This window comes from Rattus norvegicus, chromosome 1 (assembly GCF_021556685.1).
Source record: "Rattus norvegicus strain SHRSP/BbbUtx chromosome 1, alternate assembly SHRSP_T2T, whole genome shotgun sequence".
NCBI lineage: Eukaryota > Metazoa > Chordata > Mammalia > Rodentia > Muridae > Rattus > Rattus norvegicus.
This window is the reverse complement of record NC_141534.1, coordinates 112,237,622-112,256,732: the sequence shown is the minus strand read 5'-3', so window position 1 is coordinate 112,256,732 and position 19,111 is coordinate 112,237,622.

Below are 19,111 nucleotides of genomic sequence, written 5' to 3'. Positions count from 1 at the left end.
GGAGCGATCTACATCCGGCTCCTGTCGGTCTGCACTTCTTTGCTTCATCCATCTTGTCTAATTGGGTGGCTGTATATGTATGGGCCACATGTGGGGCAGGCTCTGAATGGGTGTTCCTTCAGTCTCTGTTTTAATCTTTGCCTCTCCCTTCCCTGCCAAGGGTATTCTTTTTCCTCATTTAAAGAAGGAGTGAAGCATTCACATTTTGATCATCCGTCTTGAGTTTCGTTTGTTCTAGGGATCTAGGGTGATTCAAGCATTTGGGCTAATAGCCACTTATCAATGAGTGCATACCATGTATGTCTTTCTGTGATTGGGTTAGCTCACTCAGGATGATATTTTCCAGTTCCAACCATTTGCCTACGAATTTCATAAACTCGTTGTTTTTGATAGCTGAGTAATATTCCATTGTGTAGATGTACCACATTTTCTGTATCCATTCCTCTGTTGAAGGGCATCTGGGTTCTTTCCAGCTTCTGGCTATTATAAATAAGGCTGCGATGAACATAGTGGAGCACGTGTCTCTTTTATATGTTGAGGCATCTTTTGGGTATATGCCCAAGAGAGGTATAGCTGGATCATCAGGCAGTTCAATGTCCAATTTTCTGAGGAACCTCCAGACTGATTTCCAGAATGGTTTTACCAGTCTGCAATCCCACCAACAATGGAGGAGTGTTCCTCTTTCTCCACATCCTCGCCAGCATCTGCTGTCACCTGAGTTTTTGATCTTAGCCAATCGCACTGGTGTGAGGTGAAATCTCAGGGTTGTTTTGATTTGCATTTCCCTTATGACTAAAGATGTTGAACATTTCTTTAGGTGTTTCTCAGCCATTCGGCATTCCTCAGCTGTGAATTCTTTGTTTAGCTCTGAACCCCATTTTTTAATAGGGTTATTTGTTTCCCTGCGGTCTAACTTCTTGAGTTCTTTGTATATTTTGGAAATAAGGCCTCTATCTGTTGTAGGATTGGTAAAGATCTTTTCCCAATCTGTTGGTTGCCGTTTTGTCCTAACCACAGTTTCCTTTGCCTTACAGAAGCTTTGCAGTTTTATGAGATCCCATTTGTCGATTCTTGATCTTAGAGCATAAGCCATTGGTGTTTTTTTCAGGAAATTTTTTCCAGTGCCCATGTGTTCCAGATGCTTCCCTAGTTTTTCTTCTATTAGTTTGAGTGTGTCTGGTTTGATGTGGAGGTCCTTGATCCACTTGGACTTAAGCTTTGTACAGGGTGATAAGGATGGATCGATCTGCATTCTTCTACATGTTGCCCTCCAGTTGAACCAGCACCATTTGCTGAAAATACTATCTTTTTTCCATTGGATGGTTTTGGCTCCTTTGTCAAAAATCAAGTGACCATAGGTGTGTGGGTTCATTTCTGGGTCTTCAATTCTATTCCATTGGTCTATCTGTCTGTCTCTGTACCAATACCATGCAGTTTTTATCACTATTGCTCTGTAATACTGCTTGAGTTCAGGGATAGTGATTCCCCCTGAAGTCCTTTTATTGTTGAGGATAGCTTTAGCTATCCTGGGTTTTTTGTTATTCCAGATGAATTTGCAAATTGTTCTGTCTAACTCTTTGAAGAATGGGATTGGTATTTTGATGGGGATTGCATTGAATCTGTAGATTGCTTTTGGTAAAATGGCCATTTTTACCATATTAATCCTGCCAATCCATGAGCATGGGAGATCTTTCCATCTTCTGAGGTCTTCTTCAATTTCTTTCCTCAGTGTCTTGAAGTTCTTATTGTACAGATCTTTTACTTGCTTGGTTAAAGTCACACCGAGGTACTTTATATTATTTGGGTCTATTATGAAGGGTGTCGTTTCCCTAATTTCTTTCTCGGCTTGTTTCTCTTTTGTATAGAGGAAGGCAACTGATTTATTTGAGTTAATTTTATACCCAGCCACTTTGCTGAAGTTGTTTATCAGCTTTAGTAGTTCTCTGGTGGAACTTTTGGGATCACTTAAATATAATATCATGTCATCTGCAAATAGTGATATTTTGACCTCTTCTTTTCCGATCTGTATCCCTTTGATCTCCTTTTGTTGTCTGATTGCTCTGGCTAGAATTTCAAGAAGTATATTGAATAAGTAGGGAGAGAGTGGGCAGCCTTGTCTAGTCCCTGATTTTAGTGGGATTGCTTCAAGTTTCTCTCCATTTAGTTTAATGTTAGCAACTGGTTTGCTGTATATGGCTTTTACTATGTTTAGGTATGGGCCTTGAATTCCTATTCTTTCCAGGTCTTTTATCATGAAGGGGTGTTGAATTTTGTCAAATGCTTTCTCAGCATCTAATGAAATGATCATGTGGTTCTGTTCTTTCAGTTTGTTTATATAATGGATCACGTTGATGGTTTTCCGTATATTAAACCATCCCTGCATGCCTGGGATGAAGCCTACTTGATCATGGTGGATGATTGTTTTGATGTGCTCTTGAATTCGGTTTGCCAGAATTTTATTGAGTATTTTTGCGTCGATATTCATAAGGGAAATTGGTCTGAAGTTCTCTTTCTTTGTTGTGTCTTTGTGTGGTTTAGGTATAAGAGTAATTGTGGCTTCGTAGAAGGAATTCGGTAGGGCTCCATCTGTTTCAATTTTGTGGAATAGTTTGGATAATATTGGTATGAGGTCTTCTATGAAGGTTTGATAGAATTCTGCACTAAACCCGTCTGGACCTGGGCTCTTTTTGGTTGGGAGACCTTTAATGACTGCTTCTATTTCCTTAGGAGTTATGGGGTTGTTTAACTGGTTTATCTGTTCCTGATTTAACTTCGATACCTGGTATCTGTCTAGGAAATTGTCCATTTCCTGAAGATTTTCAAATTTTGTTGAATATAGGTTTTTATAGTAAGATCTGATGATTTTTTGAATTTCCTCCGAATCTGTAGTTATGTCTCCCTTTTCATTTCTGATTTTGTTAATTTGGACACACTCTCTGTGTCCTCTCGTTAGTCTGGCTAAGGGTTTATCTATCTTGTTGATTTTCTCAAAGAACCAACTTTTGGTTCTGTTGATTCTTTCTATGGTCCTTTTTGTTTCTACTTGGTTGATTTCAGCTCTGAGTTTGATTATTTCCTGCCTTCTACTCCTCCTGGGTGTATTTGCTTCTTTTTGTTCTAGAGCTTTTAGGTGTGCTGTCAAGCTGCTGACATATGCTCTTTCCTGTTTCTTTCTGCAGGCACTCAGCGCTATGAGTTTTCCTCTTAGCACAGCTTTCATTGTGTCCCATAAGTTTGAGTATGTTGTATCTTCATTTTCATTAAATTCTAAAAAGTTTTTAATTTCTTTCTTTATTTCTTCCTTGACCAGGTTATCATTGAGTAGAGCATTGTTCAATTTCCACGTATATGTGGGCATTCTTCCCTTATTGTTATTGAAGACCAGTTTTAGGCCGTGGTGGTCCGATAGCACGCATGGGATTATTTCTATCTTTCTGTACCTGTTGAGGCCCGTTTTTTGACCAATTATATGGTCAATTTTGGAGAAAGTACCATGAGGAGCTGAGAAGAAGGTATATCCTTTTGCTTTAGGATAGAATGTTCTATAAATATCCGTTAAGTCCATTTGGCTCATGACTTCTCTTAGTCTGTCTACATCACTGTTTAATTTCTGTTTCCATGATCTGTCCATTGATGAGAGTGGGGTGTTGAAATCTCCCACTATTATTGTGTGAGGTGCAATGTGTGTTTTGAGCTTTAGTAAGGTTTCTTTTACATATGTAGGTGCCCTTGTATTTGGGGCATAGATATTTAGGATTGAGAGTTCATCTTGGTTGATTTTTCCTTTGATGAATATGAAGTGTCCTTCCTTATCTTTTTTGATGACTTTTAGTTGGAAATTGATTTTATTTGATATTAGAATGGCTACTCCAGCTTGCTTCTTCTGACCATTTGCTTGGAAAGTTGTTTTCCAGCCTTTCACTCTGAGGTAGTGTCTGTCTTTGTCTCTGAGGTGTGTTTCCTGTAGGCAGCAGAATGCAGGGTCCTCGTTGCGTATCCAGTTTGTTAATCTATGTCTTTTTATTGGGGAGTTGAGGCCATTGATATTGAGAGATATTAAGGAATAGTGATTATTGCTTCCCGTTATATTCATATTTGATGTGAGGTTATGTTTGTGTGCTTTCATTCTCTTTGTTTTGTTGCCAAGACGATTAGTTTCTTGCTTCTTCTAGGGTATAGCTTGCCTCCTTATGTTGGGCTTTACCATTTATTATCCTTTGTAGTGCTGGATTTGTAGAAAGATATTGTGTAAATTTGGTTTTGTCATGGAATATCTTGGTTTCTCCATCAATGTTAATTGAGAGTTTTGCTGGATACAGTAATCTGGGCTGGCATTTGTGTTCTCTTAGGGTCTGTATAACATCAGTCCAGGATCTTCTGGCCTTCATAGTTTCTGGCGAGAAGTCTGGTGTGATTCTGATAGGTCTCCCTTTATATGTTACTTGACCTTTTTCCATTACTGCTTTTAATATTCTTTCTTTATTTTGTGCGTTTGGTGTTTTGAGAATTATGTGACGGGAGGTGTTTCTTTTCTGGTCCAATCTATTTGGAGTTCTGTAGGCTTCTTGTATGTCTGTGGGTATCTCTTTTTTTAGGTTAGGGAAGTTTTCTTCTATGATTTTGTTGAAGATATTTACTGGTCCTTTGAGCTGGGAGTCTTCACTCTCTTCTATACCTATTATCCTTAGGTTTGATCTTCTCATTGAGTCCTGGATTTCCTGTATGTTTTGGACCAGTAGCTTTTTCCGCTTTACATTATCTTTGACAGTTGAGTCAATGATTTCTATGGAATCTTCTGCTCCTGAGATTCTCTCTTCCATCTCTTGTATTCTGTTGGTGAAGCTTGTATCTACAGCTCCTTGTCTCTTCTTTTGGTTTTCTATATCCAGGGTTGTTTCCATGTGTTCTTTCTTGATTGCTTCTATTTCCATTTTTAATTCCTTCAACTGTTTGATTGTGTTTTCCTGGAATTCTTTCAGGGATTTTTGCGATTCCTCTCTGTAGGCTTTTACTTGTTTATTAATGTTTTCCTGTGCTTCCCTAAGTGTGTTCAGGTCTTTCCTGAAGTCCTCCAGCATCATGATCAAATATGATTTTGAAACTAGATCTTGCTTTTCTGGTGTGTTTGGATATTCCATGTTTGTTTTGGTGGGAGAATTGGGCTCCGATGATGGCATGTAGTCTTGGTTTCTGTTGCTTGGGTTCCTGCGCTTGCCTCTCGCCATCAGATTATCTCTAGTGTTACTTTGTTCTGCTATTTCTGACAGTGGCTAGACTGTCCTATAAGCCTGTGTGTCAGGAGTGCTGTATACCTGTTTTCCTCTCTTTCAGTCAGTTATGGGGACAGAGTGTTCTGCTTTCGGGCGTGTAGTTTTTCCTCTCTACAGGTCTTCAGCTGTTCCTGTGGGCCTGTGTCTTGAGTTCACCAGGCAGCTTTCTTGCAGCAGAAAATTTGGTCTTACCTGTGGTCCCGAGGCTCAGGTTTGCTCGTGGGGTGCTGTCCAGGGGCTCTCTGCAGCGGCAGCAACCAGGAAGACCTGTGCCGCCCCTTCTGGGAGCTTCAGTGCACCAGGGTTCCAGATGGTCTTTGGCTTTTTCCTCTGGCGTCCGAGATGTGTGTGCAGGGAGCAGTCTCTTCTGGTTTCCCAGGCCTGTCTGCCTCTCAGAAGGTTTAGCTCTCCCTCCCACGGGATTTGGGTGCAGAGAACTGTTTATCAGGTCTGTTTCCTTCAGGGTCCGGCGGTGTCTGTGGCAGGGGTCCTGCCGCTCCTGGGCCCTCCCCCACGGGAGCCCAGAGGCCTTATACAGTTTCCTCTTGGGCCAGGGATGTGGGCAGGGGTGAGCAGTGTTGGTGGTCTCTTCCGCTCTGCAGCCTCAGGAGTGCCCACCTGACCAGGCGATTGGGTCTCTCTCTCACCGGGTCTGGGAGCAGAGAGCTGCTGCGGGCCGGGATCCGCGGGTGTGGGACTTCCGGTAAACACAGAACGTGCCCGGTTCTAGAGAAATTCTGCTTCCGTGTGTCCCAAGCTCACCAGGCAGCTTTCTTGCAGCAGAAAATTTGGTCTTACCTGTGGTCCCGAGGCTCAAGTTCGCTCGTGGGGTGCTGCCCAGGGGCTCTCTGCAGCGGCAGCAACCAGGAAGACCTGTGCCGCCCCTTCCGGGAGCTTCAGTGCACCAGGGTTCCAGATGGTCTTTGGCTTTTTCCTCTGGCGTCCGAGATGTGTGTGCAGGGAGCAGTCTCTTCTGGTTTCCCAGGCCTGTCTGCCTCTCTGAAGGTTTAGCTCTCCCTCCCACGGGATTTGGGTGCAGAGAACTGTTTATCCGGTCTGTTTCCTTCAGGGTCCGGCGGTGTCTGTGGCAGGGGTCCTGCCGCTCCTGGGCCCTCCCCCACGGGAGCCCAGAGGCCTTATACAGTTTCCTCTTGGGCCAGGGATGTGGGCAGGGGTGAGCAGTGTTGGTGGTCTCTTCCGCTCTGCAGCCTCAGGAGTGCCCACCTGACCAGGCGGTTGGGTCTCTCTCTCACCGGGTCTGGGAGCAGAGAGCTGCTGCTGAACCCCATTTTTTAATAGGGTTATTTGTCTCCCTGCGGTCTAACTTCTCGAGTTTTTTGTATATTTTGGATATAAGACAAATATATTTGGACATAAGCCATCTGTTGTAGGATTGGTGAAGATCTTTTCCCAATCTGCTGGTTGCCCTTTTGTCCTAACAACAGTGTCCTTTGCCTTACAGAAGCTTTGCAGTTTTATGAGATCCAATTTGTCGATTCTTGATCTTAGAATATAAACCATTGGTGTTTTGTTCAGGAAATTTTCTCCAGTGCCCACGTGTTCGAGATTCTTCCCCACTTTTTCTTCTATCAGTTTGAGTGTATCTGGTTTGATGTGGAGGTCCTTGATCCACTTGGACTTAAACTTTGTAACAAAGACACGTGCTCCACTATGTTCCTAGCAGCCTTATTTATAATAGCCAGAAGCTGGAAAGAACCCAGATGCCCTTCAACAGAGGAATGGATACAGAAAATGTGGTACATCTGTACAATGGAATACTACTCAGCTATCAAAAACAACGACTTTATGAAATTCATAGGCAAATGGATGGAACTGGAAAATATCATCCTGAGTGAGGTAACCCAATCACAGAAAAATACTCCTGGTATGCACTCATTGATAAGTGGATATTAGCCCAAATGCTCGAATTACCCTAGATGTAGAACAGAACACATGAAACTCATGAAGGATGACCAAAATGCAAATGCTTCACTCCTTCTTTAAAAGGGGAACAAGAATACCCTTGGGAGGGAATAGGGAGGCAAAGTTTAGAACAGAGGCTGAAGGAACACCCATTCAGAGCCTGCCCCACATGTGGCCCATACATATACAGCCACCAAACTAGATAAGATGGATGAAGCAAAGAAGTGCAGGCTGACAGGAACAGGATGTAGATCTCTCCTGAGAGACACAGCCAGAATAGAGCAAATATGTAGGCGAATGCCAGCAGCAAACCACTGAACTGAGAACGGGACCCCCGTTGAAGGAATCAGAGAAAGAACTGGAAGAGCTTGAAGGGGGTTGAGACCCCATATGAACAACAATGCCAACCAACCAGAACTTCCAGGGACTAAGCCACTACCCAAAGACTATACATGGACTGACCCTGGACTCTGACCCCATAGGTAGCAATGAATAGTCTAGTAAGAGCACCAGTGGAAGGGGAAGCCCTTGGTCCTGCTAAGACTGAACCCCCAGTGAACGTGATTGTTGGGGGGAGGGCGATAATGGGGGGAGGATGAGGAGGGGACCACCCATATAGGAGGGGAGTGGGAGGGGTTAGGGGGATGTTGGCCTGGGAACCGGGAAAGGGAATAACAATTGAAATGTAAGTAAGAAATACCCAAGTTAATAAAGATGGAGGAAAATAAAACTTAGAAAAAAAATAACTAAGGTAGAACTACCAAAAGAGTACACATGGACTGATCCATGGCTCCAGCTGCTTATGTAGCAAAGGATGGCCTTGTTGGGCACCAATGGGAGGAGGAGCCCTTAGTTCTGCCAAGGCTGGACCCACCAGTCTAGACAAATGTCAGGGCAGGAAGTGGGGGTGGCTGGGGAGGGGGAACACCCTCATAGAAGAAGGGGTAGTGGGGATGGGATAGGAGGCTTATGGACAGGAAACTGGGAAAAGGAATAACATTTGAAATATAAATAAAAATATCCAGTAAAATAAATTAAATAAATAAATAAATAAATAAATAAATAAATAAATAAATAGATGTATGTAAGATAGTGATTGAGAAAGACATCTTAGGGTGACTTCTAGCCTGCACAGCCATAAGCACACATGTGTAGATGCGTAAACTACACTTTTTTTTTCTTTCTTTTTTTTTTTTATTGACTTGAGTATTTCTTATATACATTTCAAGTGTTATTCCCTTTCCCGGTTTCCGGGCAAACATCCCCCTCCCCCCTCCCCTTCCTTATGGGTGTCCCCCTCCCAACCCTCCCCCCATTGCTGCCCTCCCCCCATAGTCTAGTTCACTGGGGGTTGAGACTTAGCAGGACCCAGGGCTTCCCCTTCCACTGGTGCTCTTACTAGGATATTCATTGCTACCTATGGGGTCAGAGTCCAGCGTCAGTCCATGTATAGTATTTAGGTAGTGGCTTAGTCCCTGGAAGCTCTGGTTGCTTGACATTGTTGTACTTTTGGGGTCTCGAGCCCCTTCAAGCTCTTCCAGTTCTTTCTCTGATTCCTTCAATAGGGGACCTATTCTCAGTTCAGTGGTTTGCTGCTGGCATTCGCCTCTGTATTTGCTGTATTCTGGCTGTGTCTCTCAGGAGCGATCTACATCCGGCTCCTGTCGGTCTGCACTTCTTTGCTTCATCCATCTTGTCTAATTGGGTGGCTGTATATGTATGGGCCACATGTGGGGCAGGCTCTGAATGGGTCTTCCTTCAGTCTCTGTTTTAATCTTTGCCTCTCCCTTCCCAGCCAAGGGTATTCTTTTTCCTCATTTAAAGAAGGAGTGAAGCATTCACATTTTGATCATCCGTCTTGAGTTTCGTTTGTTCTAGGGATCTAGGGTAATTCAAGCATTTGGGTTAATAGCCACTTATCAATGAGTGCATACCATGTATGTCTTTCTGTGATTGGGTTAGCTCACTCAGGATGATATTTTCCAGTTCCAACCATTTGCCTACGAATTTCATAAACTCGTTGTTTTTGATAGCTGAGTAATATTCCATTGTGTAGATGTACCACATTTTCTGTATCCATTCCTCTGTTGAAGGGCATCTGGGTTCTTTCCATTTTCTGGCTATTATAAATAAGGCTGCGATGAACATAGTGGAGCACGTGTCTCTTTTATATGTTGAGGCATCTTTTGGGTATATGCCCAAGAGAGGTATAGCTGGATCCTCAGGCAGTTCAATGTCCAATTTTCTGAGGAACCTCCAGACTGATTACCAGAATTGTTTTACCAGTCTGCAATCCCACCAACAATGGAGGAGTGTTCCTCTTTCTCCACATCCTCGCCAGCATCTGCTGTCACCTGAGTTTTTTTTTTTTTTTTTTATTAACTTGAGTATTTCTTATATACATTTCAAGTGTTATTCCCTTTCCCGGTTTCCGGGCAAACATCCCCCTCGCCCCTACCCTTCCTTATGGGTGTTCCCCTCCCAACCCTCCCCCCATTGCCGCCCTCCCCCCATAGACTAGTTCACTGGGGGTTCAGTCTTAGCAGGACCCAGGGCTTCCCATTCCACTGGTGCTCTTACTAGGATATTCATTGCTACCTATGGGGTCAGAGTCCAGGGTCAGTCCATGTATAGTCTTTAGGTAGTGGCTTAGTCCCTGGAAGCTCTGGTTGCTTGGCATTGTTGTACTTTTGGGGTCTCGAGCCCCTTCAAGCTCTTCCAGTTCTTTCTCTGATTCCTTCAATAGGGGACCTATTCTCAGTTCAGTGGTTTGCTGCTGGCATTCGCCTCTGTATTTGCTGTATTCTGGCTGTGTCTCTCAGGAGCGATCTACATCCGGCTCCTGTCGGTCTGCACTTCTTTGCTTCATCCATCTTGTCTAATTGGGTGGCAGTATATGTATGGGCCACATGTGGGGCAGGCTCTGAATGGGTGTTCCTGCAGTCTCTGTTTTAATCTTTGCCTCTCCCTTCCCTGCCAAGGGTATTCTTTTTCCTCATTTAAAGAAGGAGTGAAGCATTCACATTTTGATCATCCGTCTTGAGTTTCGTTTGTTCTAGGGATCTAGGGTAATTCAAGCATTTGGGCTAATTGCCACTTATCAATGAGTGCATACCATGTATGTCTTTCTGTGATTGGGTTAGCTCACTCAGGATGATATTTTCCAGTTCCAACCATTTGCCTACGAATTTCATAAACTCGTTGTTTTTGATAGCTGAGTAATATTCCATTGTGTAGATGTACCACATTTTCTGTATCCATTCCTCTGTTGAAGGGCATCTGGGTTCTTTCCATTTTCTGGCTATTATAAATAAGGCTGCTATGAACATAGTGGGGCACGTGTCTCTTTTATATGTTGAGGCATCTTTTGGATATATGCCCAAGAGTGGTATAGCTGGATCCTCAGGCAGTTCAATGTCCAATTTTCTGAGGAACCTCCAGACTGATTTCCAGAATGATTTTACCAGTCTGCAATCCCACCAACAATGGAGGAGTGTTCCTCTTTCTCCACATCCTCGCCAGCATCTGCTGTCACCTGAGTTTTTGATCTTAGCCAATCGCACTGGTGTGAGGTGAAATCTCAGGGTTGTTTTGATTTGCATTTCCCTTATGACTAAAGATGTTGAACATTTCTTTAGGTGTTTCTCAGCCATTCGGCATTCCTCAGCTGTGAATTCTTTGTTTAGCTCTGAACCCCATTTTTTAATAGGGTTATTTGTTTCCCTGCGGTCTAACTTCTTGAGTTCTTTGTATATTTTGGATATAAGGCCTCTATCTGTTGTAGGATTGGTAAAGATTTTTTCCCAATCTGTTGGTTGCCATTTTGTCCTAACCACAGTGTCCTTTGCCTTACAGAAGCTTTGCAGTTTTATGAGATCCCATTTGTCGATTCTTGATCTTAGAGCATAAGCCATTGGTGTTTTGTTCAGGAAATTTTTTCCAGTGCCCATGTGTTCCAGATGCTTCCCTAGTTTTTCTTCTATTAGTTTGAGTGTGTCTGGTTTGATGTGGAGGTCCTTGATCCACTTGGACTTAATCTTTGTACAGGGTGATAAGCATGGATCGATCTGCATTCTTCTACATGTTGCCCTCCAGTTGAACCAGCACCATTTGCTGAAAATGCTATCTTTTTTCCATTGGATGGTTTTGGCTCCTTTGTCAAAAATCAAGTGACCATAGGTGTGTGGGTTCATTTCTGGGTCTTCAATTCTATTCCATTGGTCTATCTGCCTGTCTCTGTACCAATACCATTCAGTTTTTATCACTATTGCTCTGTAATACTGCTTGAGTTCAGGGATAGTGATTCCCCCTGAAGTCCTTTTATTGTTGAGGATAGCTTTAGCTATCCTGGGTTTTTTGTTATTCCAGATGAATTTGCAAATTGTTCTGTCTAACTCTTTGAAGAATTGGATTGGTATTTTGATGGGGATTGCATTGAATCTGTAGATTGCTTTTGGTAAAATGGCCATTTTTACTATATTAATCCTGCCAATCCATGAGCATGGGAGATCTTTCCATCTTCTGAGGTCTTCTTCAATTTCTTTCCTCAGTGTCTTGAAGTTCTTATTGTACAGATCTTTTACTTGCTTGGTTAAAGTCACACCGAGGTACTTTATATTATTTGGGTCTATTATGAATGGTGTCGTTTCCCTAATTTCTTTCTCGGCTTGTTTCTCTTTTGTATAGAGGAAGGCAACTGATTTATTTGAGTTAATTGTATACCCAGCCACTTTGCTGAAGTTGTTTATCAGCTTTAGTAGTTCTCTGGTGGAACTTTTGGGATCACTTAAATATAATATCATGTCATCTGCAAATAGTGATATTTTGACCTCTTCTTTTCCGATCTGTATCCCTTTGATCTCCTTTTGTTGTCTGATTGCTCTGGCTAGAATTTCAAGAAGTATATTGAATAAGTAGGGAGAGAGTGGGCAGCCTTGTCTAGTCCCTGATTTTAGTGGGATTGCTTCAAGTTTCTCTCCATTTAGTTTAATGTTAGCAACTGGTTTGCTGTATATGGCTTTTACTATGTTTAGGTATGGGCCTTGAATTCCTATTCTTTCCAGGTCTTTTATCATGAAGGGGTGTTGAATTTTGTCAAATGCTTTCTCAGCATCTAATGAAATGATCATGTGGTTCTGTTCTTTCAGTTTGTTTATATAATGGATCACGTTGATGGTTTTCCGTATATTAAACCATCCCTGCATCCCTGGGATGAACCTACTTGATCATGGTGGATGATTGTTTTGATGTGCTCTTGAATTCGGTTTGCCAGAATTTTATTGAGTATTTTTGCGTCGATATTCATAAGGGAAATTGGTCTGAAGTTCTCTTTCTTTGTTGTGTCTTTGTGTGGTTTAGGTATAAGAGTAATTGTGGCTTCGTAGAAGGTATTCGGTAGTGATCCATCTGTTTCAATTTTGTGGAATAGTTTGGATAATATTGGTATGAGGTCTTCTATGAAGGTTTGATAGAATTCTGCACTAAACCCGTCTGGACCTGGACTCTTTTTGGTTGGGAGACCTTTAATGACTGCCTCTATTTCCTTAGGAGTTATGGGGTTGATTAACTGGTTTATCTGTTCCTGATTTAACTTCGATACCTGGTATCTCTCTAGGAAATTGTCCATTTCCTGAAGATTTTCAAATTTTGTTGAATATAGGTTTTTATAGTAAGATCTGATGATTTTTTGAATTTCCTCTGAATCTGTAGTTATGTCTCCCTTTTCATTTCTGATTTTGTTAATTTGGACGCACTCTCTGTGTCCTCTCGTTAGTCTGGCTAAGGGTTTATCTATCTTGTTGATTTTCTCAAAGAACCAACTTTTGGTTCTGTTGATTCTTTCTATGGTCCTTTTTGTTTCTACTTGGTTGATTTCAGCTCTGAGTTTGATTATTTCCTGCCTTCTGCTGCTCCTGGGTGTATTTGCTTCTTTTTGTTCTAGAGCTTTTAGGTGTGCTGTCAAGCTGCTGACATATGCTCTTTCCTGTTTCTTTCTGCAGGCACTCACCACTATGAGTTTTCCTCTTAGCACAGCTTTCATTGTGTCCCATAAGTTTGAGTATGTTGTATCTTCATTTTCATTAAATTCTAAAAAGTTTTTAATTTCTTTCTTTATTTCTTCCTTGACCAGGTTATCATTGAGTAGAGCATTGTTCAATTTCCACGTATATGTGGGCATTCTTCCCTTATTGTTATTGAAGACCAGTTTTAGGCCGTGGTGGTCCGATAGCACGCATGGGATTATTTCTATCTTTCTGTACCTGTTGAGGCCCCTTTTTTGACCAATTATATAGTCAATTTTGGAGAAAGTACCATGAGGATCTGAGAAGAAGGTATATCCTTTTGCTTTCGGATAGAATATTCTATAAATATCCGTTAAGTCCATTTGGCTCATGACTTCTCTTAGTCTGTCAACATCTCTGTTTAATTTCTGTTTCCATGATCTGTCCATTGATGAGAGTGGGGTGTTGAAATCTCCCACTATTATTGTGTGAGGTGCAATGTGTGTTTTGAACTTTAGTAAGGTTTCTTTTACGTATGTAGGTGCCCTTGTATTTGGGGCATAGATATTTAGGATTGAGAGTTCATCTTGGTGGATTTTTCCTTTGATGAATATGTAGTGTCCTTCCTTATCTTTTTTGATGACTTTTAGTTGGAAATTGATTTTATTTGATATTAGTATGGCTACTCCAGCTTGCTTCTTCTGACCATTTGCTTGGAAAGTTGTTTTCCAGCCTTTCACTCTGAGATAGTGTCTGTCTTTGTCTCTGAGGTGTGTTTCCTGTAGGCAGCAGAATGCAGGGTCCTCGTTGCGTATCCAGTTTGTTAATCTATGTCTTTTTATTGGGGAGTTGAGGCCATTGATATTGAGAGATATTAAGGAATAGTGATTATTGTTTCCCTTTATATTCATATTTGGATGTGAGGTTATGCTTGTGTGCTTTCATTCTCTTTGTTTTGTTGCCAAGACGATTAGTTTCTTGCTTCTTCTAGGGTATAGCTTGCCTCCTTATGTTGGGCTTTACCATTTATTATCCTTTGTAGTGCTGGATTTGTAGAAAGATATTGTGTAAATTTGGTTTTGTCATGGAATATCTTGGTTTCTCCATCAATGTTAATTGAGAGTTTTGCTGGATACAGTAACCTGGGCTGACATTTGTGTTCTCTTAGGGTCTGTATGACATCAGACCAGGATCTTCTGGCCTTCATAGTTTCTGGCGAGAAGTCTGGTGTGATTCTGATAGGTCTCCCTTTATATGTTACTTGACCTTTTTCCATTACTGCTTTTAATATTCTTTCTTTATTTTGTGCGTTTGGTGTTTTGAGAATTATGTGACGGGAGGTGTTTCTTTTCTGGTCCAATCTATTTGGAGTTCTGTAGGCTTCTTGTATGTCTGTGGGTATCTCTTTTTTTAGGTTAGGGAAGTTTTCTTCTATGATTTTGTTGAAGATATTTACTGGTCCTTTGAGCTGGGAGTCTTCACTCTCTTCTATACCTATTATCCTTAGGTTTGATCTTCTCATTGAGTCCTGGATTTCCTGTATGTTTTGGACCAGTAGCTTTTTCCGCTTTACATTATCTTTGACAGTTGAGTCAATGATTTCTATGGAATCTTCTGCTCCTGAGATTCTCTCTTCCATCTCTTGTATTCTGTTGGTGAAGCTTGTATCTACAGCTCCTTGTCTCTTCTTTTGGTTTTCTATATCCAGGGTTGTTTCCATGTGTTCTTTCTTGATTGCTTCTATTTCCATTTTTAATTCCTTCAACTGTTTGATTGTGTTTTCCTGGAATTCTTTCAGGGATTTTTGCGATTCCTCTCTGTAGGCTTCTACTTGTTTATTAATGTTTTCCTGTGTTTCCCTACGTGTGTTCATGTCTTTCTTGAAGTCCTCCAGCATCATGATCAAATATGATTTTGAAACTAGATCTTGCTTTTCTGGTGTGTTTGGATATTCCATGTTTGTTTTGGTGGGAGAATTGGGCTCCGATGATGGCATGTAGTCTTGGTTTCTGTTGCTTGGGTTCCTGCGCTTGCCTCTCGCCATCAGATTATCTCTAGTGTTACTTTGTTCTGCTATTTCTGACAGTGGCTAGACTGTCCTATAAGCCTGTGTGTCAGGAGTGCTGTAGACCTGTTTTCCTCTATTTCAGTCAGTTATGGGGACAGAGTGTTCTGCTTTCAGGCGTGTAGTTTTTCCTCTCTACAGGTCTTCAGCTGTTCCTGTGGGCCTGTGTCTTGAGTTCACCAGGCAGCTTTCTTGCAGCAGAAAAGTTGGTCTTACCTGTGGTCCTGAGGCTCAAGTTCGCTCGTGGGGTGCTGCCCAGGGGCTCTCTGCAGTGGCAGCAACCAGGAAGACCTGTGCCGCCCCTTCCGGGAGCTTCAGTGCACCAGGGTTCCAGATGGTCTTTGGCTTTTTCCTCTGGCGTCCGAGATGTGTGTGCAGGGAGCAGTCTCTTCTGGTTTCCCAGGCTTGTCTGCCTCTCTGAAGGTTTAGCTCTCTCTCCCACAGGATTTGGGTGCAGAAAACTGTTTATCAGGTCTGTTTCTTTCAGGTTCCGGCGGTGTCTCAGGCAGGTGTCCTGCCGCTCCTGGGCCCTCCCCCATGGGAGCCCAGAGGCCTTATACAGTTTCCTCTTGGGCCAGGGATGTGGGCAGGGGTGAGCAGTGTTGGTGGTCTCTTCCGCTCTGCAGCCTCAGGAGTGCCCACCTGACCAGGCGGTTGGGTCTCCCTCTTACCGGGTCTGGGAGCAGAGATCTGCTGCCGTAAACTACACTTTTTAGTCATGAAAAAAAAATATGTTCTTGGTGCCAAATACAAAGTGATCTCTATCTCAGCAAACAACTCTGTTCCAAAACCAAGCACAGTGTTGATTTATTAGAAAGTCCTGGATTAGCAAAATCAGGGACATCAATGACAGACACATGCAGACCAGAAGATACTTTCCAAAGTCCTCTGTTTGTCATGTGACTCAGAATATTAAAGCCATTTTTTAATCCCTAAATTTCCTTTTTAACATGTTTGTTTGAACATTGGGAAAAGCAATGTGCTCATTGCAATACATGAAGTATCATGGAGAAACGAATGGTTAGAATCTAACCCCTGGGAGTCGAAAGTTGGCTCAACAGTTAAGAGTGCTTGCTGCTTTTGCAGAGGACCCATGTTTGGCTCCCCAAACTCATGCAGGTAGTTCACACTACCTGTGGCTTCAGCTCCAAGGGATCTAATATTCGTTCTGGCTTCTTTGGTCATCTCACCTGTACTCCCGTCTGTACACATACTCACATGTGGATGCATACATTCCATCAAAACAAAAACAAATCTTCATGTCAGAATCATGGATGAATTCAGAAGGCATGAATGGAGAACTTCCCAAGTGCTTTGATTCCATGGAATATGCTTCAGAGTTAGTGGTGGCTGAGAGAAGTTCTACAAATTTATTTTGTTATCTACTGTTCAGTATATTCTGAGACAGGTGCTGAGAAAATCATGGTGTGAAGGACCATAAATCCAAATGCCCAGTGCTGTCAAGGAAAAACAGAAGACCTTGTTGTGGGGGGTGAGGGTGGGAATTGCCTTGTGCTCAGTAAATAAGAGATTCTGATAATTCCACTGGTGTTCCAGTCCTAAGTTCAAACTCAAGAATGCCTGCCACTAGCAGCCAAGATACTATCTCCAGTAACCCACGAGACCATTTTTAGGAAGCTTAGGTGGGAGACTGCAGGTTGAATTCTCAGTATGGTGCTCACCTATGTGGAGTCCCTAATAATGGTTTGTCACTTTAATTATTTTGTATATAGGACATGATACAATGACATACACTAGCAAGTTCTCAAAATATATGTGCTAGATACTCTTGTAGGCAGAACCCCTGGAGGCAGGAACCTGCAGGACTCTGCCTGTCTTTAGTATTATGGTTCCAACATTCTCTCTCTAACCATCCCAATGGCAATCCCATCTTACCCTAGTCCTCTCTATTGCTTCATCTGTTTCTTATATTTCCTAATGCTAATTTTGATAACTTTTCCTATTCAGATGTACATTTGAGTTGGCATGTTATTTTTTTTCAAGTTATTTCTGCAGCACATCAAGGAAAGGCTGACACATAGCAGGCGTTAAACACACACTAAGCACAGCATTTCAATTTGTGCTCCGTTTTTCTTTTGTCTAATATGCATGGTTTCAAGCACTTTGAATATTTTCCTCCTTTAAAAATGGAGAGAAAGACGTTTTTAAAATGTCCTATCCAGTGATGTAGACAATGAGCAGCCTGGTGGTCATGCTAGACTCTCAACCTTTTCAGAGTCTTCCTCACTGGAGTACTGTTATGTTTCTGGCTCTGGTCCGAAAATATGCTGTCTGGGGATGTTAGTCACTCTTTTTACTGCTGTAACCAAGTGCATAGCAAAGGAGTTGAAAGGAAGAAGCGTGAACTCTGCTCATGGCCTCATGGAATAGCCAATAATAACAGGAAAGCCTTAAGGGCAGGAGTGCCCTGCACATGTGCAGGAGTGTGGTGTTGCCAGGCCACATCTGAGCACATCTGAGAAACAGAAAGAGCATAGCTAGTTCTCCCATTTGTCCTTTATTCCTTGTGAGCCTCTATTATATAAGGTGATGCTACTGGTACCCAGGACAGATCTCTCTCCTTGCTATAGATCTCTCCAGAATGGTCTCCACAAATATGCCTCGTAGGTGTATTTCATGAGTGAATCTTAATGAAGCCAACTTGACAGTGAAGAGCAACCATTATAGCTTCATATGCAAGTAACGAGTTCCTTTGTACTGCGATTCTTTGTTTGTTTGTTAAGATATTTCCTCAAGTGTTTGGAGGGAGAGGATCTCTGCAACAATAATATCCAAAGATTATGGAAAGTCATATTGTATTTCCCAGTCCCATCTTGGATTCCTCAGCCCGAGCATGAAGTTTTGAACTGTGTTACCTGTCATGTTCTGTATTGTCTTCAGCCTCCTCATCCACACAAATCACTTCAGCTTGCTTGGGTTATGACTTCTGCCCATATTGTCCCCTGTATCAGAAACGCATGTTCATTGAAACCGAGTTTCCAAGGTTTCAAACACAGCAACCGTCGCCAGCAGCAGCATTTCAATTACTCTGGATTTCAAGTATTTCCAATTCACTGGGTCACTTCTGAATTTATTCAGTTTAATTACATCATCATGATAAAACCATCAAAACATTATTCACGTAAAATAAGACTTGTACCTGTTTGTCTATTCACCAAACACAAAAATATTTTGAAAATGTCTTTTGCCTATGGCCAGAGATTTCTAAACCTATATTCAAGGGTATGTGTATGTTATACATGCATATTTGCAGGAGTTACATCAGACTACTAGATAGCTATTTTTTATTTGGTAACACATGTCTGTTCTTCCTATCAGTTATTTTACCTCTATCTTTTTACATGCAATATTTCAGGATTTTTCAACTCTATTTGTTATACTTCTAATTATGTCCTAGATAAATACCATTCATCCTTCCTAGTTCATTTTCACTTTCCGTTCACATTTGACCCACTTTTCTAGGCCTCACCCCAGTCTCTGCCATGCCTACCCTAACGTTTTACATGTATGCCAATTCAACGAGCGTGAGTAGGTACCGTGGAAACCTGACAGTACTTTATAGAGGCTATGTATGAAAGTCAACCCTGTGCTTTAATGATCTCTCTATGTTGCTGTTAATTTCTCTGATTCATTGTTTTTACGACTCAATGTCCCATGAGTCACATTCTTTTAGAGAATATGAAAGACCAAGACATTCCTTTAATTCTAATGTCATTACATCTGTCTTATCCTTGTGGGGAGTGAGAACATAATTGAGAAGTGACGTTAGTTCAGGGGAGGAATACACTACTCAAATGCCCAGTCTTTTAGAGTCATCAAACTGTAGTAAA